Raw genomic sequence first — 14,252 nt, forward strand, 5'->3', positions numbered from 1 at the left:
TATATATATTACAGAACATGTAAACTATGTAAGGAAAGCTAGTAAAGGAATATACAAGGCTGCAGCTATTTTGGAAACATAATAAAACAGAGATTCTAAACATAGAATGACATCACTGATGAGTTGAAGTCATGGTGTATATCCCTGATGATATTCCTGATGAGCTGAAGTCATGGTATTTTCCTTATAGACTGCACTGTGCAGTCCACAGTAAAAGCTGAGCTGTCATTTTAATTTTTTTTCTTTTTTCTTTTTTTTTTGCTTTTTGATTTTTTTAAGTTGTTTTTTTCTTCATTTTTTTCTTTTTTTTTTAATGGATATTTTTTTTAAAAAATTTTTTTGTTAATGTTAAATTTTTTTCTATCTCAAACTTTTATAACACGTATTCCGAGTTTAACGGGTTAACCCTTTTTTTTCTGGTTTTTCTTTTTAATTAATTTTTTTGTTTAATTTATTTTGTTAAATTAGTTATAGGTTAACCTGGTTTCATGGGTTAACCAAATTAATTATGGGTTAACCTGTCAATTTAGTTTTTCTATGCAGTTATCAAACTTTCATTACGCGAATGGACTGCACAGTGCAGTCCATAGTAAAACACTATCCCTGTTGCTTAATGTTTTTTTTTTTAAAAGTTGTCTTTTTTTTAGCTGTTTTTTTATGCCTTTTGAGAAAAAAATTTTGCTTCTTTCTTTGTTTTTTTTTATTTTAACAAAAAAAATTTTGTTTAATTTACTTTATTTATGTTCAAAATTTTTATTTAGTTATCAGACTTTTATGACATGTTTTCCGGATTTAACGGGTTAACCTAAATTTTTTTTTCTTTTTTATTCTTTTTAATTAATTTTTTTTTGTTTAGTTTAGTTTGTTAATGTTAAATTGTTTTTCTATTTAATTATTAGACTTTCATGACACACGTTTTCCAGATTTAACGGGTTAACTTGATTTGACAAGTAAAAACACTGATCTGTGCTGTTTTTTTTTTTTTTTTAACTTTTTGCTTTTTTTTTAAGTCTTTTTTTTTTTCATTGTTTTTTAATTGAGCTGTATTTTTTTTTCATTTTCTTTTTTTTTTACTTTTTGCTTTTTGTTTTTTTTTTTTTTGTTTGTTTTAATGGATATTTTAAAAAAAAAATTTGTTAATGTTTAAATTTTTTTTGTATCTCAAACTTTTATAACACGCATTCTGGGTTTAACGGGTTAACCCAGATTTTTTTTTTACTGGTTTCATAGGTTAACCAAATTAATTATGGGTTAACCCGTCAATTTCTTTTCTATGCAGTTATCAAACTTTCATGACGCGAATCTCTGGTTTGACGGGTTAACTTGGTTTGAGGGTTAACCCAATTAATTCAAAAAAAAATTTTTTTTTACTTTTTGCTTTTCTTTTTCTTCATTTTTTTTTCTTTGTTTTTTTAATGGATATTTTAAAAATAAAAATTTTTATTAATGTTAATTTTTTTCTATCTCAAACTTTTATAACACGCATTCCAGGTTTAATGGGTTAACTCAGATTTTTTTTTTATGGTTTTTCTTTTTAATTAATTTTTTCATTTCCACAATAAAACACCGATTCCTTAGGCCTTTTTTTTTTAAGTTGTCTTAGTTTTTTTAGCTATTTTTTTTTTTAATGTTTTTTGGGATTTTTTTTTGCTTCTTCCTTTGTTTTTTTTAACAAAAATTTTTTTGTTTAATTTAGTTTATTAATGTTTAATTTTTTTATTTAGTTGTCAGACTTTCATGAGACGTTTACCAGATTTAACGGGTTAACTTGGTTTGACAAGTTTAAAATATAATTTTTTTTTCTTTTTATTCTTTTTAATTAATTGTTTTCATTTAGTTTAGTTTCTTAATGTTAAATTTCTTTCTATTTAGTTATTAGACTTTCATGACACATATCCCGAGTTTCACGGGTTAACCTGGTTTCACGGGTGAACCCAGTTAATTCCGGGTTGACCGGTCAATTTTTTTATTATTATTTTCATAAATGTTAGTGTTTAATTTAGTTTGTTAATGTTAAATTTTTTTTATTTAGTTATTAGACTTTCATGACACAGATCCTAGGTTTAACGGCTAGCATGGTTTGACGACTTAACCCAGATTTTTTTTTATTTTTAATTTTTTTTTTTGTTTACTTTAGTTTGTTAATGTTCACTTTTGTTTTATTTAGTTGCCAGACATTCATGACACAGATCCCGGGTTTAACGGGTTAACTTGGTTTGACGAATTAACCTGAATTTTTTTTTTAATTTTTTTTTTCGTTTCGTTTAGTTTGTTAATGTTAAATTTCTTTCTATTTAGTTTTTTTTTTTCTTCTTAGAGTTTTTTTTTCTTTTATTTTTTCTTTTTAATTAATTTTATTTAATTAATTTAGTTTATTAATATTAAATTTTTTTCTAAGTAGTTTTTGGCTGATGCCTTTAGTTTTTTTTTTTATGCCTTTGACTGTGGACTGCACAGTGCAATCCACAGTGAAAAGGTTGATGCCTTTTGTTTTTTTTTTAATTAATTTTTTTTCGTTTAATTTAAATTGTTAATGTTAAATTTTTTTTTCTATTTAGTTATCAAACTTTCATTACACGGTTTCCGGGTTTGACAGGTTAACCTTGTTTGACGAGTTAGCCCAGTTAATTCTGGTTAACCCATTAATTTGTTTTTTTTTTTTTATCAAATTTTCATGATGCGAATTCAAGATATGACGGGTTAACCCAATTAATTTATATTTTTTTTCTATTTTTTTCATTAGTTTTTTTCTTCATGTTGGTTTTTTTTTAACTAATCTATTTAATTATCACACTTTTATGACACAACCTTGCAACCAGACCTACGTCCAATGCTATTGGATTTGGTATTGTAGTCCAGACACTTTTATGCTAAGGGTTAACCCAAGTTTAATGTTATTATTAATATTATAAACATTACTCTTGGATCAGGCGATGCAACCAAAACTGAGACTTTTGGGTATAACTTTACAAAAAAACCTAACACTTTTAGATCTTGGCTATTTTTAAAATGCAAAAAATAATTGACCCGCGGTATCGCGCGGGGCATGTAACTAGTATAAACTAAGAGTGCTCATTAAACCACGGTGCACTGTGTGTGAATCCTGTGGCTTCACAATCTGTACCGCGCTTCGTCTCTGTTTTTCGCATTTCTTCTCGTGCGGTGGGTGTTCCCGCACTTTCTTCTTGGCTGCTGAGGCTCCCTGGCGTCTTTTCATCGACTTTGTCTGGTGCATGTTCAGATTAAAGCTCCGTTTGTTTGCTAGAAAGTAGTTTCTTTTTGGAAAGTGAATTCTGGGAAAGTAAATTCCGAAAAAGTATTTTCCGATGTTTGGTAGTGTAATGGAAAATGAATTGGAAAATACTTTCCAATTTTGGTTATATCATGGAAAATGAGCTGGAAAATAACTTATCAATATTTTATTTTTCTCAAGTTTATTAAAATAATGAGGAACAAATCTTACAAATTAAAAAGTTGAATGAGAATGAAATTGAAAAAAAAATATAATTTCATAAATAAAATAAATAATAATCAAAATAATAGAGATCAAATTAAAAAAATTAAAAAAAAAATGAAAGATGAAGAAATTAAAATAATAATAAGCAACATTTCATAAATTATTTCAAATAAAATAAGTAACAATCAAAAGAATGAGGACCAAATTTGATAGATAAAAAATTTCAATAAAAATATGATAAGGAAAAAGCAAATAGCAATTATAAAAATAAGGACCAAAGTTAATATAAAAATAAAATTTTAAGAGATGAAATTGAAAAATAAATATTCAAAACAAAATATATATAGCAATCAAAAGTTTGAGGATCAAATTTGTTATAATCAGCAAATAATGACATTTCTAAATTTTTCACAACTTCCGGAAAGTGTTTCCTTCCTAAATTTTTCAGGAAAACACTTTCCTGAAAACCAAGCCAAATTTTCTTTTTACTGGAAAGTGTTTTCCATTGACCAACTTTCCTACTGGAAAACAAACACAAGAAAGTTTGGAAAGTGATTTCTCGGAAACCACTTTCCGGAAAACAAACACAACTAAAGGGAAAACACTTTCCTGAAAACTAAATTAAATTTTTATTTGACTGAAATTGATTGGAAAGTGTTTTCTGTTGACCGGAAAGCGTTTTTCATTGACCAACTTTTCTAATGACAAACAAACATAGAAAAGTTTGAAAAATAGTTTTCCGAAAACTACTTTCTAGAAACAAACATGGCCTAAGATGGTTTGGCTGGGATGGCTTCACTAAAGCTGTCCTCTTGGTCTGTGGCGGGCCTTCTCATTAACTGAGACAATTCTAAGTTATTTTTGTTAATGAAAATTTTTTTTTCCTAACTGAGACATTGTATTGTTTTTGTTTTTATAAACTCTTTTTTATTAAAATTTTTATAGAAAATATCATATAAATTCTGGTTCACTTTTATTCTTGGTTGTAATATCAAAATAAAATATTGAATAAATCACGAAATAATATTGCAATTATAGTTTAATTTTAATAGGGAAAGTAAAGTGTATATATCTGTTAAATTCCATGACTATGTTAAATTCCTTGTCGCCTGTTATTTGTGTACTTGTTGCATTGATTCTACAGGGAAATAAATTTTATGTTGCATGGTATTTTCCTTTGTTGTTGTGTTGATATGAAAAAAAAATATAAGGGAAAAAAAGTTGCATTAATATAAATATAATCCAAATGATACAATTAAATTTTAAAGGCTCATAGTGAATACTAAAGCATAAGAGAGAGAAAAGATAGGGAGAAAAAAAAAAACTCTATTGCCGCTGAACCACCACGAATATGACAACACATGCCACACCATCAACTACACCTTCACATTACATGTTGGACTATCAAATGTCTCCTTGATCACGTGGTGAAATATCATGTGCTGACATGTGTTATGCACATGTTAGCTTTTTTATTGATTTATTAATATTTCAATATTTTAAATTACTAAATAGCCTCTAAAGCATCTAAATATTACAAAAAAAAAAAAAAAAGCTATATTACAAGGATGAAAACGTCATCCCAAGCAAGCTTTAGATTTTTTTTTATTTTAAGGTTAACTTTGTCATTTTATAGTACACAAAACATGAAAAAGACTAAACAATGCCTCTTGTCAAGGTCAATATTTTTGAAGTCTTAATGGTATTGACTTCATTTTACTATGCAAATAAAATAGAAAAGATAAAATAGACCCTAAACAAAAGGTCAATTGTTTTTTTTTCTTGTAAGGGCAACGATGTTGTTTTAGTGTGCAAAAAAACAAATACACCTATTAAATTATTGTCAATTAATTTACAAATAACTTTTAGATCACTTGAAAAAGATAACTTTACCTCATTAGCAGGTCAATTGTTTTGTGTAGAGAAGGGCAAAAGGTAAATATATTTTGCTAATCAACGATGTTTTACCTTACAGGCTATAATAAATCATTAATTTTTTTTAAGGTTTTTTTTATATATAATTCCACTTTGTTTTAGTTCATGTTTAGATTTTTAGCATGCATTCTTAAACCAAATCTCTCTTCTCTTGCACGCATGTAATTGTTTTTAAAATATTTATTTCTCACATTTGATAATGCTGAAACTCTTTTTTTGGGTAAAAAAAAATAGAATAGTTGGGTAGTATAGGCCACTTGTCTAGTTGGATACTATAATAGTGTTTCATTTTTTATATGAATAGTGAAACACTTTTATTTTTAAAAAAAATTTCTTTCTTTTTTATTTGGTTTTGTTTTTGTTTTTTTTTTTTTACAAATTAGTCTTATTTTTTATTTAATTCTTTTTTTAGCCTCTTTATATGAGATAAAGTTTTCAATTTAATTAGAAATAGACTACTATACTAAAAAGCTATGCTTCTCTTTATATATATTTTTTGGTTTTTTTAAAGTGGTCCTTATATTTTTTTCACTTCTTGATTTGGTGTTTTTTTCATTTTGTTTCCTTTTTATTTTTTCACAAATCGGTCTTTAGACATTTTCTTCCCTTTTTTATTTAACTTTTTTTTTTCTAATTGTATGAGATAAAGATTTTAATTTAATTAAAAAATTATTTATTATACTAAAAAAGTTAGGGTTTTCCCTCCTACTTCACTATTCATATCCTCCCTTTTTAAAAAAAAAAAAAATTCTATCTTCTAATTTTTTATTCTTTTGATCGAATGATTTTTGTTGTTTTTTTTTCCTTTCAATTTCACTTTAATATTTTGTTGATTTTGAATTGGTTAACTTAATTTGTTTTTGTTTTCTTTATATGTAGTTATCACAGTCTCAAACATACGTTTTTAAATTTGTTTAGTGCTTAATTTTGTAAATGTCTATTTTAGTTATCGCATAATTATATAAAAAATAGATTTTAGACCCAATGGAGTTCATGATCTGAGTTGTGCATCTAACGAGTTAAATTGCGAAGCTTGAGTTGATCTAGTATCTCGTCATCTCAATGTTAAAAAAAGATGTCATCTTGATTTTCTTTTTTAAAATTCAAACCATGTTTTTATTGGTCATTTGAGTTGTCTTAATTTGTACACATCAAGCCAACTAGGTCATGTATAGGCAATTCCTTTGCAAATATCATGTTGACTGGATCATGTTAGACTAACTTTCATGTTGGTTAATTTTAAATTTGATATAGATAAAGAGTTAAATAAGAAGAATTTAAAATTAATCCACTAAATCGAGCTAGTTTCTTAAGCCTAGATATTTTATTTTATTTTTTATGTTGAGGAAACCATAAACTAGTTCCTTCCAAAAAATTTACAAGTAAACACGCATATGATGATAAAAATTTGAGTAAAATTTTATTTAATTAGTGTCTGTTTTTTGTGAAACAAACAAATTAATCCCTCAAGTTTTTTTTAAAATTAATTGATTCTTTAATCACATTTTACCGTCAAGTTAGTGGAACAAACTAAGGAAATAATGCTGGCGACTCAACATTTGACTAACGAAAAACTAATGAAGGGACCAGTTTATAGCATAATGTAAAAGTACATGGATTAGTTTTAAGATCTAGTTATCATCAACAAAACAACCAAAACAAAACGCTATTTCACTGTTCAGTGTCTCACTGCAGAAATGGCACTTTCTAATATTCTAGGGAAGTTTAATGTTATTTATGTGGAAAGAGCACTTTGTGGTTCACTATTCAGTGTCTCACTTTGAATTTTCCATGTTGAATTTTGTAAGTATGCATCCAATATAATTTTAGTTTGTTGCAAAAATAGATACATGCATGACTTTTATTTAATAAAATTGATTAAAGATATAAACTTGTTTTATTTAAATAAATACACAAAATAAATATATGGATTTTTTAAAAGATTTTTTCGATTTTAGAAATTGCTAAATATAGATAATCAAAATTGATAATTAAAAAGAAAGATTATGATTCATAAAATTTATCTTCATAAAATTACAGTATATTTGTTTTTTAGTTGTTACTATTTTTAAAAAGCCCCCTTAAACATAATTTATCTTCATGCCTATATTTTTAATTTCTATCCACTTCACATATAATTAAAATTAAAAATTAATAAAAATACTTCAAAATTTAGAAAATTATTGAATTAGTCCTCATTGTTATATATATATATATATATATATATATATATATATATATATATATAGGTAGCCTTTGGTTCTTATCGTACATTATCTTGACTACTTTAGATGAAAATATTTATACTTTTTGATAGATTTTACTAATATATAAAAGGAATTCTTAATTTAAAGATAACATAAAAAATTTATCCATGCCTATATCTTTAATATTATTCCCACATTTAATAAAAATAAACTATTTAAAATAAAATAATTCATAAATACTGTAACTTTTGAATAAAATTTTATTCAAAGATATGCTTTATGTGTTTGAGTTATTTATAGATTTTTATCTAAATAAAAAATATTTTAAACAAAAGTAATTTAAATTTTTTATAATATAATAATAATTTTTGTAGTGGAAAACATTTTAATTTTATAATATTAAAATATAGATATTAAAAAAATCAATTTTTCTTTTTCTTTTTTTTCATTGTAGTTTTTTTCAAGAGTTTTTAATTTTATATATTGATAATTATATGTAATTAAAAGAAATTCCAATGATTTCTTATTTTTATCTTGTTATCAAACTAACTTTATTTTTTTTTAAATGACAAGATATATTTTTCTAATTGAAAAAAAAAAGTATTTATTTATGTTCGTGGCAAGAGAAAATCTCACTCTCTATTTCTTTTTTAGTTTTGAAAAAATAAATTATGATAATATAATATAAATAATTTTGTTTTAATTTTTAACAATGCTTATAAGAAAATTAAACAAAATTTTTGAAGATTATTTCTTGAAGTCCATATAATAAATTCACAAACACATTATACATGATTTCTTATTTTCTAATTATTAATTATTGAAGTAATTCATAAAAAATAAAAAAAATATTAAATAAATTTTTAATAATGCACGTTGCTGAAAAAACTAGTACAATAAAATACTATACACACACCAGATATTTGACATGCGCTTTGCCATGAATGAAATAATTTTATTTCTAAGTAAAAAAATAAATATACAATTTTTTTTAACATTTGTTTTACCATAAAAAAATTCCTAATAAAAAAACCATAGACTAAACTTGAAAAATAAAGAAATAGATGTAAATCAAAAAATTTCATCGAGAAACATGGATCTTGTACTAAGTAAGAAATTTGATGTCGAAACATGGATTATGTATTAAGTTGTGTCTAATAACTTTGTTTTTAAGAATAAATTATTTATTTAATCAAACGATAATAAAAATAGACACAAATGAAAATTATTGAATAAAATCAAAGCAAAAAAAAAAAATTAAATTATGCAAGGTTGCACATATTCAAAAAAATGTTATTAAACTTTTTTGTGAAAGTCAAGTAAAAAATAAATGATATTTAATCAAAGACTAAATAAAAAATAATTGAAATATATATATATATATATAATATTGTATCTTAGAACGAATGTTTTATTTAATAAAATGATAATAAAAAAAATGGTTAGGAAAACAATTGAATAAAAATAAAATAAAAATAGGTCTAAAAAACATTTTCTCCTAACATAAAAAATGATAAGATCTTTTCTATAAAATAAGTAAAAATTAAATCATATTTTATCAAAATATACAATAAAAATTTGTTAAAAAAATATTAAAATTGTAAAAAACAAAATAGTTGTTAAAACTAACTAAAAAGTAACAAGAAAAGCTTAATAATAAATACACATAAAAATATTTGATCTTGACATTGTTTTAAAATTTTCTTTTATTTAATTACCTATCCTCTTTGAATATTGTTATAAAACCAAAGAGAGAATAGTATTTAGTGCTGATATTTTACAGTGTAATAAGATCGATTCTTGTACTGCTGAATCTTTATCTGGTTTTGTTTCTTTCAAAAAAATTCTGAGCATGGAATGATAGCAACCTCAGGCAACAACTGCTATAATGTGAGTTGTTGGTCCAACTCTTTAAAACTGGGATTCAATAAGCAGGGAAAGGTTGCAGATATCAATCATTACTGTAGTCAATTTTTCCTCAGTAATATCTAGAACACGAGAGGTCATTGAACAACAAACAGCAAACCTAACATCAAAAACATAAACCTAATTATAATTTATATAAAAAAAAATTGAATTTTATATCTGCACAATGTATGGAGAATATCTGCATCCCTATCTTACTTTGCAGAGGATTAATTTCTAAGATGTTTGTAGGATAAAATTTCTCCAAGAAACTTGAAAAAAAAGGGGCAGTTTTAGAGCGAATTGAATTGCAAATTACACTCCTACAGAGATAAACGTTGACATATGATTCACTTGTTTAACAAAGTAATATCTAGAGCTTATAAGAGCAAGGAATTTCTCAAGAATATATGAAATATAGACATACCAAGCCTACAGCTCCACTGGGACTTGCAGAATTTGTCGCCATCACATGACATCTCATGAACGCTAAAGAATCAACAGATTTTTGCATAGGAAAGCTGGATACTACCTATGGCTTTTTCACTGGAAACAGTAGCTAAAATTTGTAGAGGAGAAAGAAGAGCCTCCCCATTGTTTCTCCCTTCTTCTTTAGTCCTAACACTCTTAATAACAGGTTCGCCAACAGGATTGGTTAGTCTACCATCTAAAATTTCTCACTTTTTCTTATTGCATGATTTTTACAGTGTTTTAAGATCCAATAAGTCACCCAAATAAGGACTAATTAACCTCAAATTAATGTCTGAAAGCTCTCTAAGAAAATCAATAGGTTCCCATATTGTGATTCTTTTTTTTCGGTTATGTATCTGTTAGACTTTCTTTTCCTTTCATTTTGTGTTTGCTTTTTATTATTGTGATTCTCTTTTTTTTTTGCCACCTTCTCGTTAGCCCTTTCAATATATCGACTTATTCCAAAACAAAAATAGGTTCCCATATTATCGGTGAGTTATCCTCCCACCCGAGATCCAAGCTAGTAGACTGCTGAATGACCTGAAGTGCTGACACCGCTGCAAAATTCAACAACCAAGAGAGAAAGAAGAATCAATTATTTCATGGAGAAGCCCCTACAAAATGAATCTAGGCATAGGCAATGAAAGACCAATAAATCATGCACAGTGGAAGAAAAGAAAAGGGAACAACAGAAGCACCATGATCAAAAGCCAAGCCACAACGACCAAAATAACACAGAAGTAAAAAAAAAAAAAAAAATTAGCATGATCAAAAGGTAAGCAAATAACAATGTGAAGAACATATAAAGAAGTGCAATCAAACTAACAGGGGACAAAAGATAAACATAGAGGGCAATAATGGAAGCTAGAAAACAGGGGGCAAGGAAGCAACGAATAGACCAAGAAAAAATGTAAGACAATTCTAAGGACAGAACCAAAAGACATGACCTGTTAAATAGTCCTCCAAATCCTAGTGAGAAAGAAGGTGAGAAAACAGGGACAGAAGCTGCAAAAACCAACACGAAAGGCCAACAAAGCTCATCATGAGTTGACAATAGAAGTCAAAAATCCATAACTGCCAGAAAAAACTGAAACTAAATGAAAAATCAACAGGAAAAGACACTCATCTTGTTCCATTCAGTCAGGCAAATAACCTAATGAAGAAATACCAAGGGAGAACCAAACATAACAACAGTCCTAAACTAAATAGGAGTTAACTTCAACTCAGCAGAATAACCTCTCCCAAATGTTTGGAAGAAACCCAAGGTGAGGCCAAGTGGGTTTATGCATTAAATACATAATGATGTTGTTGTCCCAATTATAGAAAGAAGTAGCCACCACATTAACTCAATTTAGAAAAGAAGATGAGTCAGACTCAGGGATCACCTCTCCCCCAAAGCTGAGCAATCCACAAAAGCTAGAAATTACAACCACCTCCCAAGAGCGCCACAGTCGACAATGATCGAGGGAGAAAACAGCTTGACCAATCCACACAAGCTCAGCCATCCTTCCAGACCCAAAAGCAAGCACATGGTTGTCAAGCTACAGAGCAGCCAATAACCCGCGCTAATTAGACAGAAACAAACCATCAACGACACCAAAAAAATAAATCAAAGAAGCCACGTAAGCCACGCCCGGAAGTGGACCATCAACACCTAAAATGAGAAACGAATGAAGAACTGTTCTAATCAACATGAAGTACAATATGGATGAACAATGATGATGTCACACCTCTCTTTTTTTGTAATGAATATTCAACTAAAACTCAAAACCACTGGCAGAATGACATAATGAATACGACGAAAACCAAAAGGCAATGAAAAGAGAAAGAACCTGGGAAAGAAGAACATCCACAAAGGAATGAAAAGCCCCAGTAAACCAACCGAAAAAAGATTCTGCAGAGATAGTGATAACACAACACAAACCTGCATTAAAAGAAAAGAAACTAAAAAATCAGGAAGATAAACTCAATGAAATCAATAGAAAAAAAATAAAAAAACAAAAGCAAGTTAATCAAAATAAAGGAAGAGGACCTCTAGAAAAATGAGCACCAATGGTAGGAGACCATATGAACAGAACAGAAAGCAAAAAAAACCCAAGAGAGAGGCATGAAAGAAAACCAAGACAAAATGCAAATGAATCTATCTACTCCAACCCACAAAAATATGTGAAAGCATGGGAAACCCAAGAATAAGAGAAGAAGCAATGGAGGAAAACGAAGAAGACTACAATGATGGCGTAGCAACAAATGGCCAAAGAGTGATGCCCAGACTTGAAAGCAAAAGAAAACAAAAAATGAAGAGCTAATTGGAAATTCAAGACCCAGCCTCAAGAAAAGTCCTTGCGACAAAGACTCTCAAGAACTGATATGCCACCACTAAAAAAGGAAAAACCAAAAACACCCCCAGCAAAGGGGTGTCGCACCCGACATCGCGGCGGCCCTAAAAATTAATTTTAAATCTTTGGAAAGAACGGATTTCTGGCATCCTGTTCTTTGATGGGAATATTCTTGTTTAAGGAGTCGCCACCTAGTATTATGGTCACTAGGAACCCTAACTGGTCAACAGAGATTCTATAGTTCGGGAATGGTTACGTAAAAGGGAAGATATTATCACCCCTTAAACGTCCTGCCTGAGGCAGGCTGCATTGCTAGTTTCGTTGTAAATTGCTAAATGTTTATTTTTTTATGTTATGAAAATTTTCTTACAATATTCCTGACTCTAGCGCCAGTGAATATTAACTACGAATATTTCCAACTCTGGCGTTGATAAATATTACGTAGCTAAAAAAACAATAAATTTAAATCAAATGTTTTTTTTTTATTCCCGACTCTGGCGCTAGTGAATAAATAAATAATACTACATTCATTTTTACGCATGCCCATATTTTTTATTTTTCTAGCTAAAATAAAATAAAATACAACGAATAAAAATAATATAAATTTAAACTGGTATTTTTATTCCTGACTCTGGCGTCAGTGAATAAACCAATAAATTTACATTATTTTTATTCATCCAAATAAAATAAAATACAATGAATAAAAATAATATAAATTTAAACCGGTATTTTTATTCCTAACTCTGGCGTTAGTGAGTAAACCAATAAATTTGCATTATTTTTATTTATGCATACACATTTTTTATTTTTTTATTATTTTCTACCTTTTTATTTTTCTGTTTTTTTTTTTATTTTTATTTTGGGCTGGGCCGAGCGCAGCCCACATGGGCTGGGCTTGACCCAGTTGACTCAGTCGGGTCACTGGTCTAGACCAGTGACCCGGACGCATGGCAGGCGTGCGTTGCTACAGTAGCAGTGAATTAAAATGCATAGGAGAGAAGAGAAGACTTACCAGTGATCTGCCGCTCCTAAAGACGTTGCTCCTGAAGGTGAAGACGAAGTTGAGGGCGGTCGGTGATGAAGATATATGACGGTGTGGTGGCCGGCCAAAACTTCTCCTCCACCTCTGTTTCGTTCCTCCGTGTTCGTCTGTGTTTATTTCTGTTGCTGCTCTGTTCGTGTTCTCTGTTTTTCTCCGTTCCTTTTCTACTCTTGTTCGTTCGTCCGATGGGCTGAGTTTGGGACAAAGAAGATGGTAGGGCTGTGTCACTGCGTCGCTCCTCTGCTTTTAATTTTATCAGTCTTTTTTCCTCTTCATTTTCTGGGTTTTTTCGTCAGTCGCCTTGTGTTGTTCTGGTGACTTTTTTTTTCTGGGTTTTTGTATTGGTTTTTGCCTCTCGATCCCCCCTCTGTTTCCCCAGGTTTTAGTCTCTGTTCGGCTCTGTTTTTGGGTTGTGTTTCTTGCTCTCGTCTGGGTTTTTGTATCAGTTTTTGTGCTCTGAATTCTCTCTGGTGTCTTCTTCGTCCTGCCTTTTATAAGGCGAGAGACCTTCACAAAACCATCACCTCCACCTACGGGATTGTGGCAATCGTGGCAGAAGACATGGTCACAATTTGGATCGGATGCACTGGGATTTTCCTGTTGAATCGGCTGCCCTGGCGAAATGGAAGGGATGACGAACAATATTATTGCACACGGCACCGTTTAACAATTTTCAATTTGACCCCTGAACTTTGGCAATTTCGCAATTGGACCCCTAAATAAAAATTTCTTTTAATTTTGCCCTTTTTGGATAAATTTCAATTAAATCCCTAAATTGGTGCATTATTTACAAAACAGTCCTTAATTCCTGGATTATTCAATTTGGTCCTTAATTAATTCTTTCAATTTTGCCCTTTTTGGATAAATTTCAATTAAGTCCCTGAATTTATTTAATTAAT

General features: G+C 28.6%; 1 long non-coding RNA gene across 5 annotated transcripts; it reads right to left on the reverse strand.

Moving 5' to 3' along the window:
• Positions 1–9,687: 9,687 nt before the first annotated feature.
• Positions 9,688–13,980, reverse strand: LOC118058056 (uncharacterized). Of its 5 annotated transcripts, none has more exons than XR_004689084.2 (5): positions 13,324–13,980; positions 11,808–11,899; positions 11,361–11,516; positions 10,923–10,980; positions 9,688–10,532 (listed from the first exon to the last, which is right to left on the reverse strand). It is a non-coding gene; the product is annotated as an uncharacterized lncRNA (long non-coding RNA). The 5 variants fall into 5 exon arrangements; XR_004689085.2 differs by having other exon boundaries at positions 11,361–11,540; XR_004689083.2 differs by having other exon boundaries at positions 11,361–11,629.
• Positions 13,981–14,252: the final 272 nt, after the last annotated feature.

This window comes from Populus alba, chromosome 3 (assembly GCF_005239225.2).
Source record: "Populus alba chromosome 3, ASM523922v2, whole genome shotgun sequence".
NCBI classification, from domain to species: Eukaryota; Viridiplantae; Streptophyta; class Magnoliopsida; order Malpighiales; family Salicaceae; genus Populus; species Populus alba.